At 45.2% G+C, this 23340-nt stretch overlaps 1 long non-coding RNA gene across 1 annotated transcript; it reads right to left on the minus strand.

Annotated features, from left to right (window-relative positions):
* Window positions 1-2095: 2095 nt before the first annotated feature.
* On the minus strand, window positions 2096-7412 carry LOC308179633. The gene is made up of 4 exons (XR_013940458.1): window positions 6379-7412; window positions 6165-6197; window positions 4585-4677; window positions 2096-4103 (listed from the first exon to the last, which is right to left on the minus strand). It is a non-coding gene; the product is annotated as an uncharacterized lncRNA (long non-coding RNA).
* Between the last annotated feature and the right edge of the window lie 15928 nt (window positions 7413-23340).

Raw genomic sequence — 23340 nt, forward strand, 5'->3', positions numbered from 1 at the left:
TGAGAGATTGGAGCCATCCATTAACGCAATTTCACTTCTCCCATCAGGTTGCAGAGTTTGCAGTGATAAAATGAATTAACAACTGCAATTAAACCAAAATCTCCCCTGTGTTGCCAGGATGAGTTATCAGGAGCTGGGTTTTATAATAGCTCTATCCAGGGGACTGCAGGAGATGGCTGGGGGTGGCAGGGGCTGAAATGTTTATAGGTTGTGATACCTCGAGCTCTAAGCCACTTTGTTTTCATTGGGGAAAATGTATTAGGAGCCAAGATGCCTGCATGTGCAGGAAGACATCCTGCTGGCCAGGAGAGCTAGAAGATGGGCTCCAGCTCTGAGGCTGCAGGGATCCAGCCTGTCAGCCTTGGTTCGTGGCAGAGGCCAGAGAATGAAGAAGGTAGCGTGTGAAGACCTGGCTTGTTCCTACAGTGGGAACTATTTTCAGGCTCCCTCCCACCCCAAACACAGGCGGAAACTGTCATCAAGCTGCGTGCAGTCATGGGCACTCCAGAGGCCAGCCCCAGCCCTGGCAAGGCTCCTGAGCTCTCCATGTGCTTGGCACCAAGGAGGGTGGCAGAGAAGGGATTCATGTCCCAGGCCAGCATTATCTGATGGTGAGGGCCACAAGGGAAACTATTCCCCATACAGGAGGGAGGACCGGCTTACCACAAACGGTGGCTCCTCTAAGATGCTGTGGCCAAAGCTGCAATGTTGCCACAAATGTTGCCACAGGCACAGGGTGAGTCGTGCTCCATGACGGTACCAGAAGCTTGTGGAAGGCACTGGATGACTGTCAGCTGCACGTCCTGTGCAGCTACACCTCAGGCACCGCTCTCCTGACCAAGAGATGCTGCCCACAAAGCTCATTGAGACCTCCAGCACCTAATGTGCCTCTGAGGCATCCCTTCAGACAACCAAGAGCCAAGTAACACTGTCTCCACAAAAACCTGTGCTAGCATCATCTGCACATCTACCCTGATAATTGCACCCACCCCTGTGGAGGGCACCCCATGAGGCAGCCTCACGGGCTCCAAACCATGCACACCATTGTGCTGGCACTGCTGGGTGCTCCAAAGTCAGTCTGCAGTGCCCACAGCAGCAGGAGACCACAGCAAGGCCCACTGTGCCACGTCTTCACCCTGCAGCCTCCTCAACGACACTATGAGCAGGGGAAAATGCTCAAAAGGCAGTGCTGATGCTGCTGATGTCTGAATTTTCAGTGGTGTGAGTCCTTCCTCTTACTTCTAAGAGCATAGCAAGCCCTCTCTGCAGCCCTGCAATAATCCCATCTAGGCTGTGCTCTTAATCATATCAATTTTACTAAGTAATTGAATTAAAAGAGCCATTTATACAGAGCCCAGTTATTTCGGGACTCTGTGCAGCCTTTAGGAGAGCAAAGCTTCAGTGCTTTCAGGCAGGACCTGACCATACCCAGGGATATCTATCCAGCTCCTTAGGGCAGCAGGTCTCTTTTCATGCTCTTTGCACAGTGCCTGGCCCAGCAGAGCCATACTCCACTGCAGCAGCTCCCGGGTGTGATAACAACCATAGGGATGATGTTTTGGGAAGCAGAGTTAGTGTAAGAACTGTCATTTCTCCACTGTACCATGCCAGGTAGAGACAGAGGGAGAAGCCCCAGCTGTCTCTTAAAGCAGGTTTCAGCTCAGCATTAAGACATCAACACTTCCGTGTCCCCATGTGGGGCAGATGTCTGTATCTGAGGTTGTGCAGTCTCCCTCCTTGAAGTTTGCAAGACCAGACTGAATAAAACCCTGAGCAACCTGATCTGACCTCAAGCTGATCCTGCTCTGAGCAGAAGGTTGGTGTAGAGACCTCCTGATGTCCCCACCAACCTGAGTTTGGCTATCTCATTATTCCTGAGTATGACCTTGACTCTTCCAGCCATGGCAGCTGCCTGTTGATTCTGAGAACACATGAAGTATCTGGCGGGTGGTACTCAGCGACTCCCAGCTAGCAGCAAGTCGCTCCAGACTTCATTCCTTCTCAAAGGAGTTCTGCATTAAGAGCCGTCCACTGCAGAGTGCACAGGAGCAGTGAGCCCTGCAGCAGCAAGTAGCAACACCTGGGTTACAGGCTCTGCAACACCAAGGAAATATTTTGTTTCAGAACTAATATTTTTTTATTTTATTTTTATTTTATTTTTTACCAGAAGCACTTTGGGGGTTTCATATGTTTGTTTTTTAAACAAACATACCAGTATTGGCCAAGAACAGCAATGTATGCTGTCGTTAGTGCAATAAAGAAAAAATTAGCACTTCGAGGGGAATTTTTCAGTTTGCCTACTGGTAGCTTTTCAAACCTCTTCTTTGGGTCTTTCCATTTCTCATTCTCTGGAATGGGCTGCAGCCCTGCCTAGCTGAGATAATAAAACGTCATCAGTGCAGGAATAACAGAAAAGTACAAAAAATCACATTTAATTGTCCAGAGACATCCCTGACACACCATGCCAGGGGAGGCACCCGACCTCATTGTGCGGTTCCTAGGGCTGCGTTTCACAGCAGCCTGATTGGGATTTAATGACAGGGACTTAGAAATGCAGAGCATTTCCCTCACGCAAAAAGGGGATCAAACTGAGCCCGAATACTTGAGAATGGAAAAATCTATTAGACAGCCTGTCTCCGGCAAAAGACTGAGAGATTAGTACTGGCTTTATCCTGTGGGATTATCCCTGCTTGCATGTTTTTAATTTACTCACTGTTATGGATAGGTGCTTTGAACATCTAAATAAATAAGTGATTCGATTGCATAAATTCTCCATCAGATTTAATGCTCACATATTTAAGAATTATCTTGTAATGCCATTTGTGCTCGTGTCTCATTAAATAGATCTGCAGAAGATTTTTATTTTTTTTTTTAGTTTCACATTGAAGATGTATGATAGTAACACAAAATGATGAACCAAGCACTAATGAGAAGGAAAATCTTGTGGGAAGCAAATGTCAAAAGCACTGCTCGGTACAAACATGTGGGTTGAACCTTTGGCTGTGCCTCCCCTGTGACAAGGATGCATCTTGGTGGTCTCCCTCCCAGCGTCAAGGCAGAGTCTCCCTGCCAGCACAGACGGACGTCATGTCTGTGCCCTCCTTCCTTCTCTGCACCATTTAATGGCTTTCTTACTGTTTCACAGATTAGGAAAAAAAGCCTTCCCAATGTTGCCAGGCAGCGTCAAAGACAGAGAATTGCCTTAAATCTCCTTTGACGCCAGAGACAAAGCCACAGTGTGTCTGATGGCTGCGGACAGCCCTATCTGACTTTAGTTCAGACAAATGCTTCCTTTCTCAGCTACGCTGGAAAAGGAACACACATCTAATAACACCATAAACACGATCTTAACTAGTTTTCAGATTGTGCATGAAATAATTAGTTATAGAAGACATTTTCTTATGTACCATTCAGGTTTAATTAGGAAACATGTTCATGAAGCTGGTCCACGTGACAGAGGCGCATAGCTGCACAAACATGGCTGGGAAGAAGTTTGGATTGTTGGTTGTAAGTAAGGTTGAATGGGAAGTCTTCACCTTAGGAAAAAAAAAAAAAAAAAAAACATTCTTGTGGGAATGAGAGCATGGAGACAGCAAGTCCGTGGTGGAGACTCAGTAGCCTACGAAGACCCCAGTTTTCTTCTTCCAAGCAGGCCATCGCTGTGAGGAGCACTGTGGTTTAATGCATTACAGCAAGGTGCAGAGGGCTCATGAAGAAAGAGGGGTCTGGACCAGGGAAACGTGGAGCATCCCTTGGCATCTAGTCCAAGGGCAGCAGCAAAGCCTTGTTTTGCTCCAGGGTGGGAGACTGGACAGAGCAGCTGCATTGGTACTTCCATCAGAGCAAGTTTCCCGTAAATACCTGTGTAGTTAATGAAGGGAAGGAGGAATCCTGGTTCATGCGCAGAGGCTCCCATGGCACAGGCGCAAACTCCAGGTGCAGGTTGCAGAGAGGCTTTACCTGCCATGCTGAGTGATTTGCTCTGGGGCACGAGGAGAACAGATGGATGTGTGTGATGTGTGGGGCATGGCAGCTCTGAGCGGTTCCTCTGGGTCTGTCCTTCTGTGCCTGATGATGCTGGAGCTGTTGACATTGTTTGTGCTCTCCAAGGAGAGAAAAGAAGCAGAGACTGAGCCACACAGAGCCTCTGCATGGGCATCAAGAGCAGGGGCTGGCCAGGAGCCTTTTACGTGGGACTCCCTCCCCAGGAGCAACCCCACAGGACCTGGGTGGTGTCCCCATGGAGGGTGAATCCCCAGATCCAGCCCCGCTACCTGCAGCTCAGCACAGTCAGGTTTCCCACGTGCTGTGTCCCTCCCGCAAGGCCCTTGGGGCATTCACCACTTCCCCATGCCACTCACAGCCAGCCACAGACATCCACAGACAGAGCTCACGTCCCTGCACCAGCCCCCCGGGGATGCCCACTGCCCTCCCTCCTCCTTGGCAGGTGAGGAGGGAGGAAGGACCTCCTCTTTCTCTGCTCCCAACTCCACCATCCTGAAGGGTCGCACTCCTCCTTTCCAGAGCAAAGCACCCAAACCGCTCACTGATTTTGACTCTCTGCCCTCCAATCAAACACCTTACCAGCAGGCTAATTTTTTGGCTTTTCTCCCTTTTGCCAGCAGCCAAAGGTCTTTCAGATGCTTCCTTCAGCCCCATCCTCAGTTCACGCCACAACTGCAGCAAGAAAACAGTAGGCAGTACACCTGCATGCAGAGCTTTTAGCAAGCCTGGAGAGGGGGAGATGCTTCCACCAACCACCTCTCCTCTTCAATGCATTAAAAACTTCAGCCCATTGCTTGACATCTTTTTTTTATGACTCCAGACCTGCTAACCCCTTCTTCAGGATGTTGATTCCTGCCTTCTGGATCCCATGTTTTAGACGTAGCCACCAGACCTGCTAACCCCTTCTTCAGGATGTTGATTCCTGCCTTCTGGATCCCGTGTTATAGACGTAGCCCTGCAGTGTTTGCTAAGTACAGGTACAATTTCCAAGCAAACCGTCTGGGATCTTCCCTACAGCTCCCCCTTTTTAATCCTTTGGGTTTCCTAATGGAGTCCCAGGTCACTTGTAAATCCCTACATAAAGCAAGAATTCATGCCTTCAGCAGCATGATTAGTTGGCCTGACACCCAGACAGACCTCTAGGCATGCATTAAATCTTTATACTCTATTTACCTTTTACTGAAGGTATTTTACAAGCCTCTGAGTTTCTGAGTTAGTTGCCATGGCTTAAAGAATTTTCTCTAACCATATTCAGAGATCTGTTCTGTGCCTCAGATTTGTTTTTGACTTTGTTTGGCACTGAAACCAGGAATAATGTCACTGCTATGCAAGATATGTCATGAAACTACATATATATAATTTTTATACCCTTGTTGTAAAAAGTCTTTGTGTTGTGTTTGCATTTTGAATTTACCAGTGGAACAATAGCATTCCATTTGGGTCAGAATTAAGGTCCTTGTACTATCATAAAATTCATGCTTAATAGGAATAATTTTGTTCGCTATTCGGGCACTGCAAGAATTATGATGCCCTAACTATTTGCATTGTTGCTTTTAAGTGGCCAGGTGTTTTGGATGCTGTGATAAGTAAGTGCATTGTTGTCAGTCAGCCACCATAATTGGGTTTTGAAACAAAGACTTCTGGCTTTTGGAATATTTACCAGCAAGTAGTGACATTTTCGACAGATCAGGCAAAGCTGCTGACTTGAAAAAGCTTATTTTTGTGACTATCAGCAACATGACCTCCCTGGTTTGAAAAGAAAAAGAAGTGATTGTTCTGCTTAGAGCTGACAACAAGGTTCAAAATTCTTTCTCATATTCACAGCGTATTTCTAATCCAACTTGATAATAGAAACTGCACTTAGAGGGATATATTTCACTGCAGCACATGCATTCAAACTCAGGTCAGGAAGAATTTTGGCTTAGAGAATGTGTTATTGTGATTAGCTGCTGAGTGCAGAAATACAGTAGCCCAGACAGCATCGAAATTCCCACTTCTCCTTATTATGAGAAGGGATATATCTGATCCATTGTCACATTTGCAAATGGCTTACCCCTTGTATGAACACGCGCAGTTCCTTGATGAGAATAACAAATCTTACCTACTTTGCTGAATGACATTAATGCATTCAATGCTAAAAAAGTTGTCTTTGTGCTTACCTTCCTGACAGCAATTCCAGAGATTTCCAGAGCCTGAAACAAGAGATAACCTAATGAAATGATCATTAGTCTTTTTTGCCATAGCCATTATGCCCCATGACTTCACAATTTCTGGACATGAAACTCTTGGTATTTTGCCTTTCCCTTGCTGATTTTCCATCATGTATCACTATCAACATTGTGACAGACACTACAAAACCAGTGGTGAACTCACCTCTAAGTTGTACACCTCCAGCTCTTCAGGAGTCTAAAATCAGTACTAAAGCTCAGCACAGCTAAAAGACCAGCTTGAATTTAAGTTCCACGATGGAAATGACCTGATGTTGGCAGACTGATATTCTAGGAGGTAACCATAGAAACGTTCCCACTAGCTTACATGGAAGATTAAAAGTTGCAAGAAGGCAGAAACACAGTCTGGATTAGTTTTTGTTTGTCCAAGGGCATCACCCTGGCAAGGGATTATTAATTGTGTTCAAATTCTTCACTTTTAAGGAACAGCCTCCATGCAACTGCAGCTGCTTCCTAACCAAATGAAAAAAAAAGGCCATGTGTATACACACATGGAATTTTTGCAGCTCTTGCTGTTGCATCATTACATGTGCATGCAGGCACTGTAGTGTACAGTGCAGGCAGCTGGACCATGGCACAGGACAGCTGATGTTGGACTTCGAGTCATGGAGCTAAAGCCAAGGGTGGTATTGGGAAAAGGCTTCTGCTTTTAAATACGGGAAGAGTCAACCCTTGGGAGAGGGAAGGCTGTCAGAAATGTTTGTGTTTCCACGACAGATGGTCTCTGAAGGCCATCTGTCATGGAAACTTGGAGCCGCTCAAGGCTTGGACGGCGAGTCCTTCACCACCACTGATGAGCTCACTAAGAAGCTGTCAGAGCAAGAAATGTCTCAATGAAAGGAGCAAAGCAGTTCTGGACACAACCCTGATCTGCATGCATCCAGCTACCATCACCCTATCCCCTCGAGCACGCAGCAAAACAGTCTTCTCTGTAAATCCAGGCCTGGCAAAAAGCTCTCATTCCCAAAGTACATGCTTATTCCAGTCCCTATATATTTGAACAATTCATCTTGCAGTGTGGATCCACAGACTCAAATCTCTCTTTTCCCACAAAACTATGTCATTTCTGTATGATGCAAAACCACCCAAGGTCAGTATCATTTTTCATCCACTTTGCACAGGTACCAGAAAAGGTACAAGATTTGGGGCACCCATGGGCACATCACCACAACACCTACTTGCAATTCCCTCTGTTGAGCAACTTCTATGTGTATGCAAAAACAAAACAAAACAAAACAAAACAAAACAAAACAAAACATCACCACCAAATTAAAACCTTCAGAATCCATATGCTTTAGGAGTGCAACCCCATAGTCACTGCATTTGTTCTAATAATAACTAATGAATCGTTAGGTGTGAATCAGAGAAGCAATCATGGTTTAATCATGGTTTAATTTGTTTCACAATACTCCTGTAAGATTCCATGTATAGTTTAATTACATTGAAAACCAAGAATGATTTGGGTAAACTTACTATTAGCTGTTGCTACTGCAACCTGCTTACGCCATCCGATGGACACCAACATGAGGGGCCCAGGAGTGCAGATGGACAGGGAGGGAGATTTGGCCACGAGGGACACAGCTGTTGCTCATGGAAAATCGTGTTCATCTGCAACTTGTTTCCTCCCAACAGCAGGCTCAGCCTCTGATACCTGTGTATTGGCACCTTTGGGCTAAAGCGCCAGGTGCCTTTGCACTGGCACTGGCCATGAAGGCAGTGTTCAGAGGCTATAGATGCTCATGCCGAGTCTTTGTGCTCAGCGTAGGATCTGAGCACAAAGTGCTCTGCACAGACATCTTGTTACAGTACAGCTTTCCAAGGCCTGACCACTGCTTCTCCATGGGAAAATCTTCCACCGTACATTACATCTTCAATGCAAAAATATCCCTGAGTGCCCCAGATGTTGCCAAACTTTTCCAGAGATAAATCTGCACAAAAAATACAAAGGAAGATTGCTTTCAGAGCAAGGTTTGGTCCCACAGGCATTTGGCTTACTTGCTTTTAATTCAGGATGTCTGCTGCTTGTATGCACTCTCTTGGGCATCAAGGTCCCCAGTGGGTGAGAAGCCCCAGCAAATGAATCACACATGACCACAGTCGCTGAAGCTGGCATGTCTCACTCTTGCAGGCTACAAACCTGGCTGTTGCCAAAAAAAAAAAATAAATAAATAATAAAAAAAAATAAAAGAGAGAGAGAAAGAGAGGGAGAAACTCATACTTTTAAAATCATGATAATGCCTTGTTAATGTCACAGCATGCAGCAAGGCATGGATGATCCACATCTCAGTTAGCTGTCTCTTCTTTTACTGTGTCAAAGACTAAAAGAAATGCCAGGTGGAATCAAAAGCCAGACAAATCAGACCCAACATATGTTACTGCTAATAAATTTTTGCTGATGATCTATTTGAGGAGTTCATGTTCCTGCCCTTTCTTTGTAGTATCCAGACAGCTTCTGTATAAAATTAATAACAAGAATTAAATCCCTGGTGAGCTTCAGGCAATATCTGATCCTTTTCCCTCCCAAGGACAAAGCTCTGCTCTGTGTGGGTTTAACACAGCGTAGAAGAGAGGAAATGTTTTTTCCAACAAGATTTTCAGAGATTTTGAAATATAGTCCCGATAGGAATGAGAAGCCAAACATTTGTATTTCCTTCATAGATAATTCTAGAGGGGAAAATTACAAGCAGCCAATGAGAGCATTTAATTTTGGCACAATGCAGTGTGATTTTGTTTCTTAAATTGTATAATCAATTACAACATATTGTATTATAAACTGTGTTATGTTCTTTGCAGTCTAAAAGACAGCAGTTGCAAAATGAAAAGTGAAAACTTTCCATTGCAGTATCCTGCAGGAATCGGATACAATGCTGCCCTGAAGGACTGGAGGCCTGTGAGAGCAAGAAGCAGCACAGGGATGTCTCAGAGACTTTCTCAGTATCTCCAGCAGGCAGAAGCTGTGTGAGGACTGGGGACAGGCATGGCATGGTGGAGGGAGCTCTGGCCAACTGAAATGTTCTGCTCTAATGAAGCAGTGGAAGAGCCCACCAAAAAGCAGGTGGTGGCACACCCCAGCCAGAGCCAACACACCCAAGTCATCTCCTCCACCTAGGATCCCAGCTAACTTACACCACTCTCAGTGTCATGACATGGGGCTTAAGTACAGAATTGACATTCTGCATCATCCCAAAGGTCCAGCTACCTGTCTCTGAATATGTCCAGTAAAATCACTTGAGAACAGAGCCTAACGAAGGAAAAAATAAGTGCATTCCTTTACCTAGTCTACGTCCCACCTATGACCGCTTAGGACTTACCTAATACTTCCATACACCAAAGTCATTGTGGCATAGAGTTATGTATTGTAGTCATAGTGTGAATGAAATATGAAAAAAAAAAAGAAAAAAAAACAATATTTAGTCTGCCTTATATTCACTGCCACGTGATTCTGTTTGCTAGCTGCTCATTTTCAGCTTGTGAGAGAGAGTACACAGTCATTGCAGTTCCTCTTCCCCCACCATTTGTGCAATTCTATATCCTTAATAGATGCTTGTGTATCTCTTTCCCAGGTTGAACGGGTACAGTCTACTTTGCCTAACATTGCAGGTCTGGGCCATTCTGTTGCCTTCCTCTGAATCATTTCAAGTCTGTGCCTGCCTTTCTAGCGTTGAGATCAGATCTGCACATGTGTGGGCAAGCAGTGTATTACAGAGCTGCACAAGCTCGGTTTGTGTCCTCATTGTAACTTCATCGTAATGACATCTAAGTCTCTGAGATGTCAATGAACACCGAGCTAGCATTTGCAGAAGACTCTCCAGAGCTGCTCCAGAATCTCTTTCCTGAGCAGTAGTAGCCAGCTCAGAGTACACCTTTGTCAATGATTGTGCCTCACTTTGCAATTATTGACATTGCATTTCATCTGACATTCTCTGCCTTAGTCACTAAGAATCATGAGATTCTTCTGCAGCTCCTTGCAATCAGCTGTCATTTCTCCCTGCTGAGTCGGAAATGTCAGAGACTGACAAACAGAATAACATCCCTTTTGGCTGAGCAGATTGGATTACACCTTGCAACTGAACTAAGGACCAAAGATGTGGTTGAAGGAAATTACTCATCTTAGGCAAAATAAACCAAGAAATAAATAGCTCTGCAGAACACAAAGGATTTCCTAATTAACTTCAAGACTCCAACCACCAAAAACTGTATTTATCCATCTTATGATTTAGATATTTATTTTTGTATATGTGGGTTCTTTCATGTTCTTTAATTGCTGTGACTTTTGTTCTGTTGTACAACTTTAAGAATGTTAGCAGACAAATGTTAGATATAAAAAAGAATGTATGTATGAGATCTACTCCATTTAGATAAACTATAGGATTTTACTGTTTTCTCTAAATTTTTGTAACATTCAGGAATGAAAGGAGTTTCCTAACATAATGAGGAAAAGAACACTGAGCATACTTAAATGTGCTGTAAAATAACCCGGAATATTAAAATGAATTGCTTAACTAATGAATAGGATAGATTAATACAGCAATGCAACCCCAAACATGGAGAAAACATAAAAAAGCTCCGATAAAAAAAAGATCAGAGAAGGTTGTTATGTGCTGCTGCCATCTCCTGGGTGCTGAGAGAAGGGTGCTATGGAAAGAGCGTGGAGAAATCTGTAAGGCCAAGACAGGAAAGGGAGCTCTTCTCCAGCAGGTACAGGCCCAGGGCGTGGGGAACCTGAACTCACACAGCCACCTTCAGTTTGGAGGAGTCCCTAGGGTCAGCCTCTTCCCCACTAGAATGCAATCAGTGAAGGTGAACGAAAAGACACACTTCACTATTTGTATCTTATTTTATACTTTTTACTACAGAAAGCTGAATGGCTCCTTGCTCAGCTAAAATACATCAGTAACATATGTAACTCTAACTTACTTTATCAAATCATGTGATACTTCTCAAGTTAGTATGCATATTGATCGGTTATGAGTTATCAAATGTGACTGATCTGAAAGATGCTTTTAAGGGAAATGTAGGACTGAAAATCCCTTGTGTTAAATTTGTTGAGCTAAAGGTCCCAGTAAAAACACTTTCACCTATTCTATTCTATTCTATTCTATTCTATTCTATTCTATTCTATTCTATTCTATTCTATTCTATTCTATTCTATTCTATTCTATTCTATTCTATTCTATTCTATTCTATTCTATTCTATTCTATTCTATTCTATTCTATTCTATTCTATTCTATTCTATTCTATTCTATTCTATTCTATTCTATTCTATTCTATTCTATTCTATTCTATTCTATTCTATTCTATTCTATTCTATTCTATTCTATTCTATTCTATTCTATTCCATTCCATTCCATTCCATTCCATTCCATTCCATTCCATTCCATTCCATTCCATTCCATTCCATTCCATTCCATCCTATCCTATCCTATCCTATCCCATCCTATCCTAGTATTGGCTGTAAGCCATGCAAACTACCTCATCTAAGACTTTATCTTCACTATCTGCCTGGTACCTAAGGAATTTCAGAGCACTCAGCCTCTTTCCCACTCAGAAGGACTCAGGCACCAGCCCCCCTTTCTCAGTTGCCTTTTAAAGGACTTGTCACTCTCCTTTGTACGCTCCACTGATTAAGTGATTTCATTAATGAGAAATGAGCCAGAACTTCAAAGCTCACACTCGTATAACCCCTTTGACCAGGATTTGGGGTCCATATAAACAGCGCTTGAGATGCTGGGAGGGATGCTTCTTTCATCTCAAGAACAAAATATGATTCTACCGCAAGTAACTGCCAGACCAGTTTTCAGCAGCAATATTTCAGCATTGTGACTTTCTCAGCAATACTGAAAAAATTGGTAGGTTGCTGAATGAACCACGTGGGCAAGCCTGAATGTTTGCTGCAGTGTGTCATCCTGAATATTTCCAGGGCACAGCAAAGCTGTGTTCAGTGAGCACATGTGCTCTGGAGGGTCCTTGTCACCTCAGCTCTCACCTACCAGCTATGCTCTATCTGTAGTCCACCTAGGAGGCTTTGCTTCAAAGTAAAATGCATTGAGTGTTTAATACATTTTCTTACTCCATCCCATAGACACAAAATACCCTGCAGATGTTTGATGGCAAGAAATGCGCAGACAAGAAAACTGTAAAGAATTTTAATGTCTAATTTTCTGAGTGAAAAGTTATTTTGCTTCAACTTTTGGCTTTCATTTCATATTTTTGTGCTGCATTCTTGAAAGATCATTCTTGTCACCTTTGTACTCTCCCACTTCTTGTCCTCTTTGTCTGTAGTGGTCTTTGGTTGTAGGGACATTATCTTTGGTTTGAGAGGTTTGTTTTTATATTCTGAAACAGTGCGCTCCTGGGGTCTACCAAGTTGCATATAATAATAAATATAATGATATTTATAATTTAAATAAATATAATAAAATGTATATTTTGTAATTTGCGGGTACTTTCTCCAGTTTATCTGGGAGTAGAGGAAAATTAAACCACCCTTATTGATAAAACCTGAAAACATTCCAGACTTCACCATTTGCTGGTACCTTAACTAAGCAAGATGGAAAAAAATCATCTTTCACGAAAAGAAAAAAAAAAAAAAGCACAAATAAATGTATGTGTCAGGTTTCATCTAGGGAAGGATTCAAGTAGGAATTGGTAAAGAATAAATTCAGGGGCAACAGCACAAACCCAACTAGATGTAAGACAGGGAACTGCTGATCTGCACCATCTCTGGTTCAAGCCCCAAATTATTTCTTTTACTCTTGTGAAAGCATTTGTGGGTGCCAGAGACTGGTTCACCAATTCAGCAGCTGGGGGGCTGGATGTGTTTTGAGACGCGGAGTATTCCTCTGTGAGTCCTGTTGTACCAGGGGAATAGACTTGGGGGGGGACTTGGTTTTGGGGTTTAGGAGTCTTTTTTGCCAGCCTCCATTTTATTTTGTTTCTCTGCACATACTAATCCTGAAAAGTGGGAATTCTGCCTCCAGCCTCATGTTTTTGTTGCTCTGGGAGGAAGGTTTGATAGTGGTTTTCCTCCCTGTTTCATGTGTGTCTCTACCTGCATTTGAAACAGTTCATTCAACTATTATTTCTGCTGTTCCTGGAAGGTTCCCTTAACTAGCTGGAAGCCAGGAAACAGTTTTTCCCTCTTTAGGAGGGAAAGGTGAAAGCAGACAGCATGGCCTCAAATGAGCATGCCCAGGAGACTCCACTTTCTGGCTACCCTGTGAAGATCAGTACACATCGGCTGGGTGGTGGGAGCTGCCCAGAGCCCACCTGTGGCTGAGCTGAAGTGGGAGCCGCAGGCACAAGTACGGTGATTCTGAGTGACCTGGCACAGTAAGGTGTAACTTGCACATCAAGTTATTTTCATTTTACAGAGAGCAGAGCTGGGTCTCAGTAGTTTGAGGCCAAGAGGTTGCATTAGAACAACACAACAGACCAGGGTGGAAAGGCCAAAAGCCCAAAGATCTCTCCATGTGCCAGCTCAAATCAGCTGCAGGGATGAGAGAGAACCTGGAGAGAACAAGTTAATGCACAAAAAAGCACCAGAAAGACCCAGTCCTGCAAAATGTCCCCATTCAAATGCACCGTGATCCTGTATGTTGGCAGCCCAAGGGAAGTTGCAACAGCGGTGGCTGGGGAGAGCAAGGCACAGGGCCCAGCCAAGGTCTCCCACACTGCACGCATCCATCCCAACCCTTTGCACTGCTCCTTCAGACGGTCCTGGGGAAGCAGCTCTGTTGAGAACTCCCAAGCCATTTTAAAGGAAGTTGCCATAATTGAGCTCACTGTTACTGCCTGGGGTCTCCAGGTCTTAAGAGAAATTGCAGGGCAGTTGATGAGCTTACAGTACTTCTGTTAGCCAGTGTCACTGTGAGGCCACAGAACCTGCTTTCAGGTTGCTGCCCCAGGCGAACTTATGCAGGAGTCAAGGGCTTTTTAGCAATTTCCTTTTTTTTTTTTTTTTTCCCAGGTCCCTTTTGTGACAATCCTGATACAGAACACAGGAATGCCTCAGTTAGGGAAGTGGCAGGCTTTAAATACACAAACCTGCAATTGTGTGCCTTTGCAAATAGCCTGCGTGTTTCAAACAGAAAACGCAGAGTGAGCCGAGGGGTGCCTGGATGGGACCTCCTGGTGCAGCCAGACCTGATGGCCACAAAGGTCACACAGCCTCAGTGACAGAAAAAGAAAAAAAAAAAAAAACTCACTGAGCTGGCGATGGGGACAAGACTGAGCTTTGTAACTGTTTCTGCCTCCAAACACTGCCCACCAACCCCAGCACCTCTGCCGGCAAGGGCACGTGTCCCCAGATGGCTCGTGCCTCCTGTGCTCCTGTCACCACAGGGCACACCCAACCCCAGGACAAGGCACGGTGCCCCTAGAATTCATTCATAATCACCAAATGCCTTTCACAGAGCACACAGTGACTGTCACTGGGACCCCAACCCTGCCGCTGTGAGGTTAATTAGGGATGTCCTCCCCACCAAGCCCTGCTCAACCCCACAACTGCAGGTCTGACCATGAACCTATTGCAGTTTTGATGAGACAGATCCCACTGCCTTCAGCTGTCAGGTCCTGCTTCCTTTCCAGTTCATTGAGCTCAGGATCAAACTTCGGTGCTTTTTCTGTCCAAATCCATGGTGTGGCAGATTTCCTACAGAAGAGCAGAATTCTGCTGAAATAACTCACTTTTGGAACAGAAGTTTTGGGTCATTATATTTTTTTTTCAGTCCACTGGGAGTACACAGCACAGAATCTGAAGTCCAGAGTTTCATAACAAACATGCAAAGAAATGTGTAATTATTGTCTAGAGAATTACATGATTATATTACAAAATGGAGATTTCCTTGTCATTAGCAAATCTCTCCATAGGCACTTTTTTACTGGGAAGCTTTGAAACTATTAGCATAATAAGCTGTTCCTCAAATCCTGATTGCTAATTAAAGCCATATATTATTGTCAGCTCCCCTATTGGTATGTGAGCTTGGTTTTACCTCATTATAGTGTAATAAATGCTTCTTTTTTCCTAGTCTTTGTTTTTTGTTTCCTTTCTTCTTCCTTTTTCTTGCAAAAACAAAGTTGCAGAAAACTGGCTACCACATAAAATTGGACTTTTTTTTCCCTCCTCCCTTATGGAGAACTATACAGTTTATTCTGCATATTTTTCATGTCTTTTTCACAAATAAAGGAAGCCCAATGGCTGTATTGACTGCTCCTAAAGATATCACACAGCTCTGAAGCTAATTAAAAGTCAGTCTCTGTGCAATTGTGATGGAATAGGGTAAGCACAACTGAAGTGAGCAGCAAAACGCTCAAAAGATTTTTCTCTTTGAAACCCAGCCCCAGAACTGCACCATGCAAACACTAAATGAGGAAGTTAGTTCAAAAAAGCAAGGAAATAATGGTTGTTCTCCTCAGCACAGAGCCTATTTAAATATCTTGAGAGTCCCAGAAGGGTTACATGACCCAAAATTACAAAGACAAAAGAAGATCTAAGATGTCAGACTACAACTCAAGTGGGACAGGCCTAGAGCGGCAGAGCAGCTTCCTGAAGTGGCACTACAGCCTGGTAAATGTCGCTGGAAACAATCATGAGCTTTGCAGTCAGAGGAAGTAGAAAAGACAACAAGAAGCCATGAAGTGGTGCAGAGCACAGTAAATGCATACTGGCCAGGCTGGAAGTAGTCTCCCTATGCTACAAAGAAAGATGTGTGCCTGCCCCACATATCTATGACAAAAAATGCTCCCTGATAGCTACAGAAGGTATTTCAACAAAGCCCTGAGGTTCCTGGAGAGAGGATTAACCCTTTATATGTATGCATGTTATATTGGGATACAAATCTAACACGAAGGTAAATCCTTGCAAAAGAGTCTAAGCGTCATCCTCTGCTCACTGTCTCGCGTGAGACAAGTGAGACAAGTACAAAAGGGTAATAAAAATTCCAAAGAGTAGAGAACTGGCCTCTCTGTTCCTAACAGCAATGTGCATGCCATGTTTCGGATGCCCTGGGGCTCAATTACTGGTGGTTTTGTCCTTCTCCTACACCTGTTCACCAAGAAAGAGAGCTTCTTCAGACTGTCCTAGGAGTCCCGAGAGAAGATGCAACTCTGCACCATGGTTAACATACTGGTACAACCCATCTATTCGCTGGCTCCATTCTTGAGGAGTCCCAGCATCTTCACTGGAGATTTGTTCCTCACGTTGCAGCTTGTAACTTAGGAGTATTTTCTCAGATGCAATAAGGAATACACAAGGACATCCCTGATTTTTGTTTACGTGAGTTGGCAGGAGTTGGCAGGGCTGATAGATAGGGCTTTAAACTAGAGTCGAAGGGGGAAGGGGCTAAAACCAGGCACGCCGGTGAAGACCTAAGGGAAGGTACGCTAGAATCAGAGGGGCTGGGTGCCAGTGAGGTCCTTCGGGCAGATCCACAAGGTGCTGAGTGTAAGGAGACGCACCTGAAGTGCTTCTACACGAACGCACGCAGTATGAGGAATAAAATGGATGAGCTAGAAGTCCTGGCCCAGTCCTGCAACTACGATATCATCGGCATAAGCGAAACCTGGTGGGATGAGTCCTGTGACTGGGGTGTTGCGATAGATGGTTACAGGCTCTTCAGGAGGGACAGGCAGGGTAGGCGAGGTGGTGGGGTGGCGATATATGTGAAGCAGGGGCTGGACTGTGTGGAACTTCAGGTCGGCGATGGCAAAGTTGAGAGCCTCTGGGTAAGGATCAAGGGACGAACGAATAAAGGGGATGTCGTTGTGGGAGTCTATTACAGACCGCCTGGCCAGGACGATAGCGCCGATAAATTATTCTTTACAGAACTAAGAGAGGCCTCGAGATTAACTCCCCTTGTCCTTATGGGGGACTTCAACTTGCCAGACGTTAACTGGGAGTGCCACACGGCTGACACGAGCAAGTCCAGGAGGTTCATGAAGCACCTAGATGATAACTTCTTGGTGCAGGTGCTAACGGAGCCAACTAGGAAAGGTGCCCTCCTAGACCTGTTGCTAGAAAACAGAGAGGGTCTGGTGGGAGATGTGGTGATTGGTGGCCGCCTTGGTCAAAGCGACCATGAAGTGGTTGAGTTCAAAATTTACGGTGACAGAAGGAAAAGTGCCACCAAAACCTCATCCCTAGATATGGGGAAAGCGGACTTCAGGCTGCTCAGGGAACTAGTCAGCAAGGTCCCCTGGGAAACTGCTCTTGAAGGCCTCGATGTCCACCAGTGCTGGTCATTCTTTAAACGATGCCTCCTAGAAGCACAAGATCAAGCAATTCCTAAATATCGCAAGTCAGGCAGGCGGGGCAGGAGGCCGGCGTGGCTGACCAGGAACATTCTAATGGAGATTAGGCGGAAACAGAGAGTGTTTCGCTACTGGAAGGAGGGCCAGGTGTCATGGAAAGAATACAGGGATGCCGTTCGTGTTTGTAGGCAGAAAATTCGTGTGGCCAAAGCACACCTAGAGTTGAAGCTGGCTGTGTCTGTGAGAGAAAATAAAAAGGGCTTTTTCAGATATGTGAATGGAAAAAGGAGAACTAAAGAATACATAGGGCCGCTCCTTGATAGGGAAGGTCTCCTCACAGACAATGACATAGGCAAAGCAGAGACGCTTAACGCCTTCTTTGCCTCTGTCTTCAATGCCGATGATGGGCTTCGGGACCCAGGGTGCCCTGAGCTAGAGGACCGGGATGGTGGGGATGACAAACTCCCAACCGACCCTGAACGTGTGCGGGATTTGCTACTCCACCTGGATCCCTACAAGTCCATGGGTCCGGATGGGATTCATCCCCGGGTGCTGAAAGAGCTGGCGGACGTCATCGCGGAACCTCTCTCAATTATTTTTCAACGATCCTGGGAATTTGGAGAGGTCCCGGTAGACTGGAAGCTGGCAAATGTTGTGCCGATTTACAAGAAGGGTCAGAAAGAAGACCCTAGCAATTACAGGCCTGTCAGTCTCACGTCAGTGCCTGGTAAAATCATGGAGAAGATGGTTCTCGAACTTATTGAGGCTCACCTGGGGGACAAAGCAGTCATTGGTCCCAGCCAGCATGGGTTTGTGAAGGGCAGGTCCTGCCTAACTAACCTGATTTCCTTTTATGATAAGATCACCCGTATGATGGACCAAGGGAAACCAGCTGATGTGATTTTTTTGGACTTCAGCAAGGCTTTTGACATGGTTTCCCATAGGATCCTACTGGACAAAATGTCCACCATACAGCTAAATAAAAACATCATACGATGGGTGAGCAATTGGCTAACGGGCAGGGCCCAAAGGGTTATGGTAAATGGGGCTGCGTCAGGCTGGCGGGCGGTCACCAGTGGGGTCCCTCAAGGCTCCATATTAGGGCCGGTACTTTTCAATATTTTTATAAACGATCTGGATGTAGGAATAGAAGGTATTTTGAGCAAGTTTGCTGATGACACCAAACTTGGAGGAGTTGTGGACTCGAATGAGGGTGGAAAGGCCTTGCAGAGGGATCTGGATAGGTTGGAGAGCTGGGCGATCACCAACCGCATGAAGTTCAATAAGAGCAAGTGCCGGGTCCTGCACCTGGGACGGGGAAACCCTGGCTGCACATACAGACTGGGCAATGAGACGCTAGAGAGCAGCCTAGAAGAGAGGGATCTGGGGGTCGTGGTAGACAGCAAGTTGAATATGAGCCAGCAGTGTGCCCTGGCGGCCAGGAGGGCCAACCGTGTCCTGGGGTGCATCAAGCACGGCATCGCTAGTAGGTCAAGGGAGGTGATTGTCCCGCTCTACTCTGCGCTGGTGCGGCCTCACCTCGAGTACTGTGTGCAGTTCTGGGCACCACAGTATAAAAAGGACATGAAACTGTTGGAGAGTGTACAGAGGAGGGCTACGAAGATGGTGAAAGGCCTGGAGGGGAAGACGTACGAGGAACGGCTGAGGTCACTGGGCCTGTTCAGCCTGGAGAAGAGGAGGCTGAGGGGAGACCTCATCACAGTCTACAACTTCCTCGTAAGGGGGTGTCGAGAGGCAGGAGACCTTTTCTCCATTAACACCAGTGACAGGACCCGCGGGAACGGGGTTAAGATGAGGCAGGGGAAATTTAGGCTCGACATCAGGAGGGGGTTCTTCACAGAGAGGGTGGTTGCACACTGGAACAGGCTCCCCAGGGAAGTGGTCACTGCACCGAGCCTGTCTGAATTTAAGAAGAGATTGGACTGTGCACTTAGTCACATGGTCTGAACTTTTGGGTAGACCTGTGCGGTATCAAGAGTTGGACTTGATGATCCTTAAGGGTCCCTTCCAACTCAGGATATTCTATGATTCTATGATTCTATGAGTTCTTCTAGTGGCAGCATCAACTGGAGTGAGATGAAGCTGGGAAGCATCTTTCAGGCCATACAGGAAGAAGAAAGCTCTTCTCTTGTGCCATACCTGTTGTCATCAGACTCCCAGCCAAAAGCAGATGGAAAAACAGTGCCTTTTACAGAAAATGACACAATAACTCCAGAACAGCCCACACACACTGAAATTTGTAATCGCAGAAATGCACATTTTTTGTATGGTTTGTATGCAGACATTTTATGCTCCTCTGTTATTATATTAAATAAGTTCATCTGATACAGCTAAACGAGAAATTTGTTGGGATTCCTTCTCAAAATAACCATCTGGAAGCCCCCTGCCAGGGGTGATGTCTCTCGGAGGGAGGACTGCCTTTTATAACTTGCAAATCCAGTAAAACTAATGCCCCTAACAAAATGAAACTCACATCAGATTTTAACTCATTTTGAAATCCCAGGTAAATGTCAATTTGAAAATAAAATACTGACACACATTACATTTTATGCAGGAGGGAATAGCAATGCTTCTTGAGGGGACTAGGAGGGTTATGCATAAAGGAGAGAACGAAAATTAATTGAAATGATTCCCAGCCTGGGGGCCTACTCAGAAAGACGCCATTCATCAGAGAAACAATAGAGAGACTCTTTGAAGTAATCTCTAAAGATTAAGTGTGTTTGGGAGGAAGAGTATAGATGCCATATGAAAATTTACTTGGCCTAAGTAAGGGAAATTTCACAGAAGAGGGTTGGTCAGCAATGGAGCCTTATCTGCTGGCTGGGGTCAACCCACCACACCTGCCATTTCCAAGACCTTTGGCAAGATATCCTCCTGGACATCCCTGTGGTCCCCACTCCACCATTGGAAAAGCCCCTTTGACCGATGCCTTGTAACAAACCCTGGTGTGCTGAGCCTCAGCTCCTTCGCCTCTGCTACCCCTGATGTCAAGAGGCTCTTTCCAACTTGCACTAAATGCATTCCCTGAGCACTGCTCCTCTTCACCCTTCACCCTCAAGACAACGTTTCTGGTGCTTTATTCTCCTTCCTGGAGACGGATGGTATTATGTGTGCAATTTGTCTGTCCTAACTTGGATGCTGGGAGTTGGGCAACGTGGCTCCCGAAGGCATGCGTCAGACTTGGGCAGAAGGCTTTGAGCTGTTTGTGGCTGGGTGAATACAGCACGGGGGATGTAAGGGATGTCTCCTTTAACATTGACAGGATTGCAGGGGTCACATCCAAATGTTTAAATACCTGAATGCTATCAGTGACTTCTGTCCTGGCTGCTCTCACCAGCTACCTGCTGCGGGTGTCCGCCTGCTGCCACTTGGATGGATGCCCAGCAGTTTCAGCCCTGTGTTTTCCCTCTTCCTGGGTCTCATTTTCCTTCATGAAATGCAGCTCAGTTTCCGCTGAAAGGAACATCCCAACCGAAACAGCCAGGATTTTGGAGTATCCCTTTTTGTCACTGGGAAAGAATCTCCCATGGCAGAGCAGGAAACAGAACTGAAATCTTTCCCATCCTGGGATTAAATACTCTTCCCATTCTCAGCAGTGCTCCTCAGACATTAATACCACTTTATCAGAAAGACATGATCCCACTTCACTGCTTGATGGAAGCTCCTTGGTTGGTGCAACGAGGATTTCAGTCCACGAATCCCACTCCTCTTGCTGATCTGAGCATTGTACCTAAACCATGGGGGATGTTCAGGACAAACCCTCATCCCAGGGTTTCCCTGGGATGGGCTGTTCCTACCCAGGACACCCTCTCTCCCACCCCCAGTTAGAGATACCAGTCTCCCTTGCAGCACCAGGGTACCAATTCCTCACCCTTGAGCTAAAAACTGATACTAAGCTGTATATAACATTGCAGATTTAAGCATGTCCTCTTACAAGTGTACGGCTGGTGCTGCTGCATCCCAGACCAAACTAGGGACCGCAGCAGTGCCCTGCCATGCCAGAGGGCTATGGGGCTGCAAACATTCACAAGTCTGGGAGGTGTCAGCAATGCAGGGACAAACACAGGAATTGAGTGATTAACGCAACCTTAACCTTAAGACAAAAGTTGAAGATTCCTAAACTGAGAAATGCCAACAATGCTGTGTGTTTTTATTTCAATTCCTCACCTCACCAAATTAAATTAATTAAAAAGCATTAACTGGAGTTATAAATCTTTAAGTAATTATTACCTCAATGATAACAAATTGATTAATGGCTGCGCTAAGAATTATAATATTTATTATTAAAATTTATACTATCCAGTTATTACTAATACTTATTAAATGCCTGCTAATAGGTGGAATACAATCATTGAGCTTTCCCTCTGGGAGATGGGAAAGTGATACAACTGACAAAGTTTTTGGAAACCATGGAACTGACTCCAGATGGGTGTTCTTTGCTCCAAACCGCTCCTGACCTTGGTGCTGCAGACAGCAGTGGGGAGTGCGCATCGAGGGACGAGATATCTGAGACACAAGGGAGTAAAGACCTTGCTACTTGGCCATTAGGAAGATGCTCTCTCAGTGCACTCCATATCTTCGGGGCTTTTGCAAATTGCTTTTATTTAGTTCTGTTTCACAGGAGGACTCAGCTGGCTTTGGAAGCGGGCTAGTGAAATGCAGAGGAAATCTTTCAGGCAGTGCTATAGGCATGTTTGAAATTCATCCAGATGGCAAGACCACTCAGTTTGGGGTGTTTGGCATGGGGTGGATTTTTCTGGAGATTTTAAGGAAACAAGAAATGCACTAGTCTTATTTCTTTAGCAAAGAGTTACAAACAGATTGCCCCAAAGGCAGAGGAACCACAGAAGCTTTTCAGAGGCTCGTGCACTTTGCCTCCTGCTCCCATCAGGGTCCCCCTTGGACATCTCCTCTGGGCGAAGGCAGCAGAACCACGGCTCACCTGGAATGGTTCTTCATGAGGAACAAGGCAGTACTAACTGGCTTTAAATCAACATTTCACTGCCATTTTCTCGCCCTTCCTATACTGCTATAAACCACTGAACCTGAGGCATCTGGTGAAAATTAGACTGTCTCTTTAAGTGGACTTCTGCTGAAGACCTAGAAGCCAGGCAACTTTTTAAGGCTCAAAGCTGGGTAGTTAAGCGTGCCTAAAATGAAAGGACTCCTCATATGATCATTTTAAACTTAATATTTAATAACATTTCTAAAAATACCTGAATGGGCACAGTGATGCAGCATCATGGTGCAAGCCCCATGAAAGCTAGATTACAGAGCCTCCAAAAGGCTGTGAGAGGAAAGCCCAAGAAGCTATTATTTGTTTTCTAAAAAACTGCAGATATCCCCTTAGGGACAGTATTTCTAACAGACAGCTCAGGTGTCCGTGTCATCCTCTTGCTGCAGTCAGTCTTAGCATGCAAGGGCTTTTTCTTTACCTCATTTGCCCATGTTAGAAAATACACATGGCACAGTTCAAATAACATTAAAAACATGGTATTTGTACCATCGGTGTTGTAAAACATGAGTTTTCCTTTCCACTCTGGATATTCTCTATGTGTGGCAGGTGGAGAGGAAAAGGCTGCATCCAGCTGGCCCAGTTCAATCCTTCATGGTCTTGGGTTGGATCTCCACCCTGTGCAGAAGGAGACGGAAAGCAGCCACTGTGCCATGAACTTCAAGGCTTCAACAGTTGCTGCTGAAAGGCCAGACACACTGCAGAGGGTCTCCAGCTGCCTTGTAGCAAGAAGAAAAGAGCACATTTACCCACCTTGAAAGAAAAATGAGGCCCTGTTGCTGTTATAGAGCTATAATTTTTCTTGTAAGGCAATGTCTCAC

Source organism: Anser brachyrhynchus (genome assembly GCF_964034855.1).
Source record: "Anser brachyrhynchus genome assembly, chromosome: 17".
Taxonomy (NCBI): Eukaryota; Metazoa; Chordata; class Aves; order Anseriformes; family Anatidae; genus Anser; species Anser brachyrhynchus.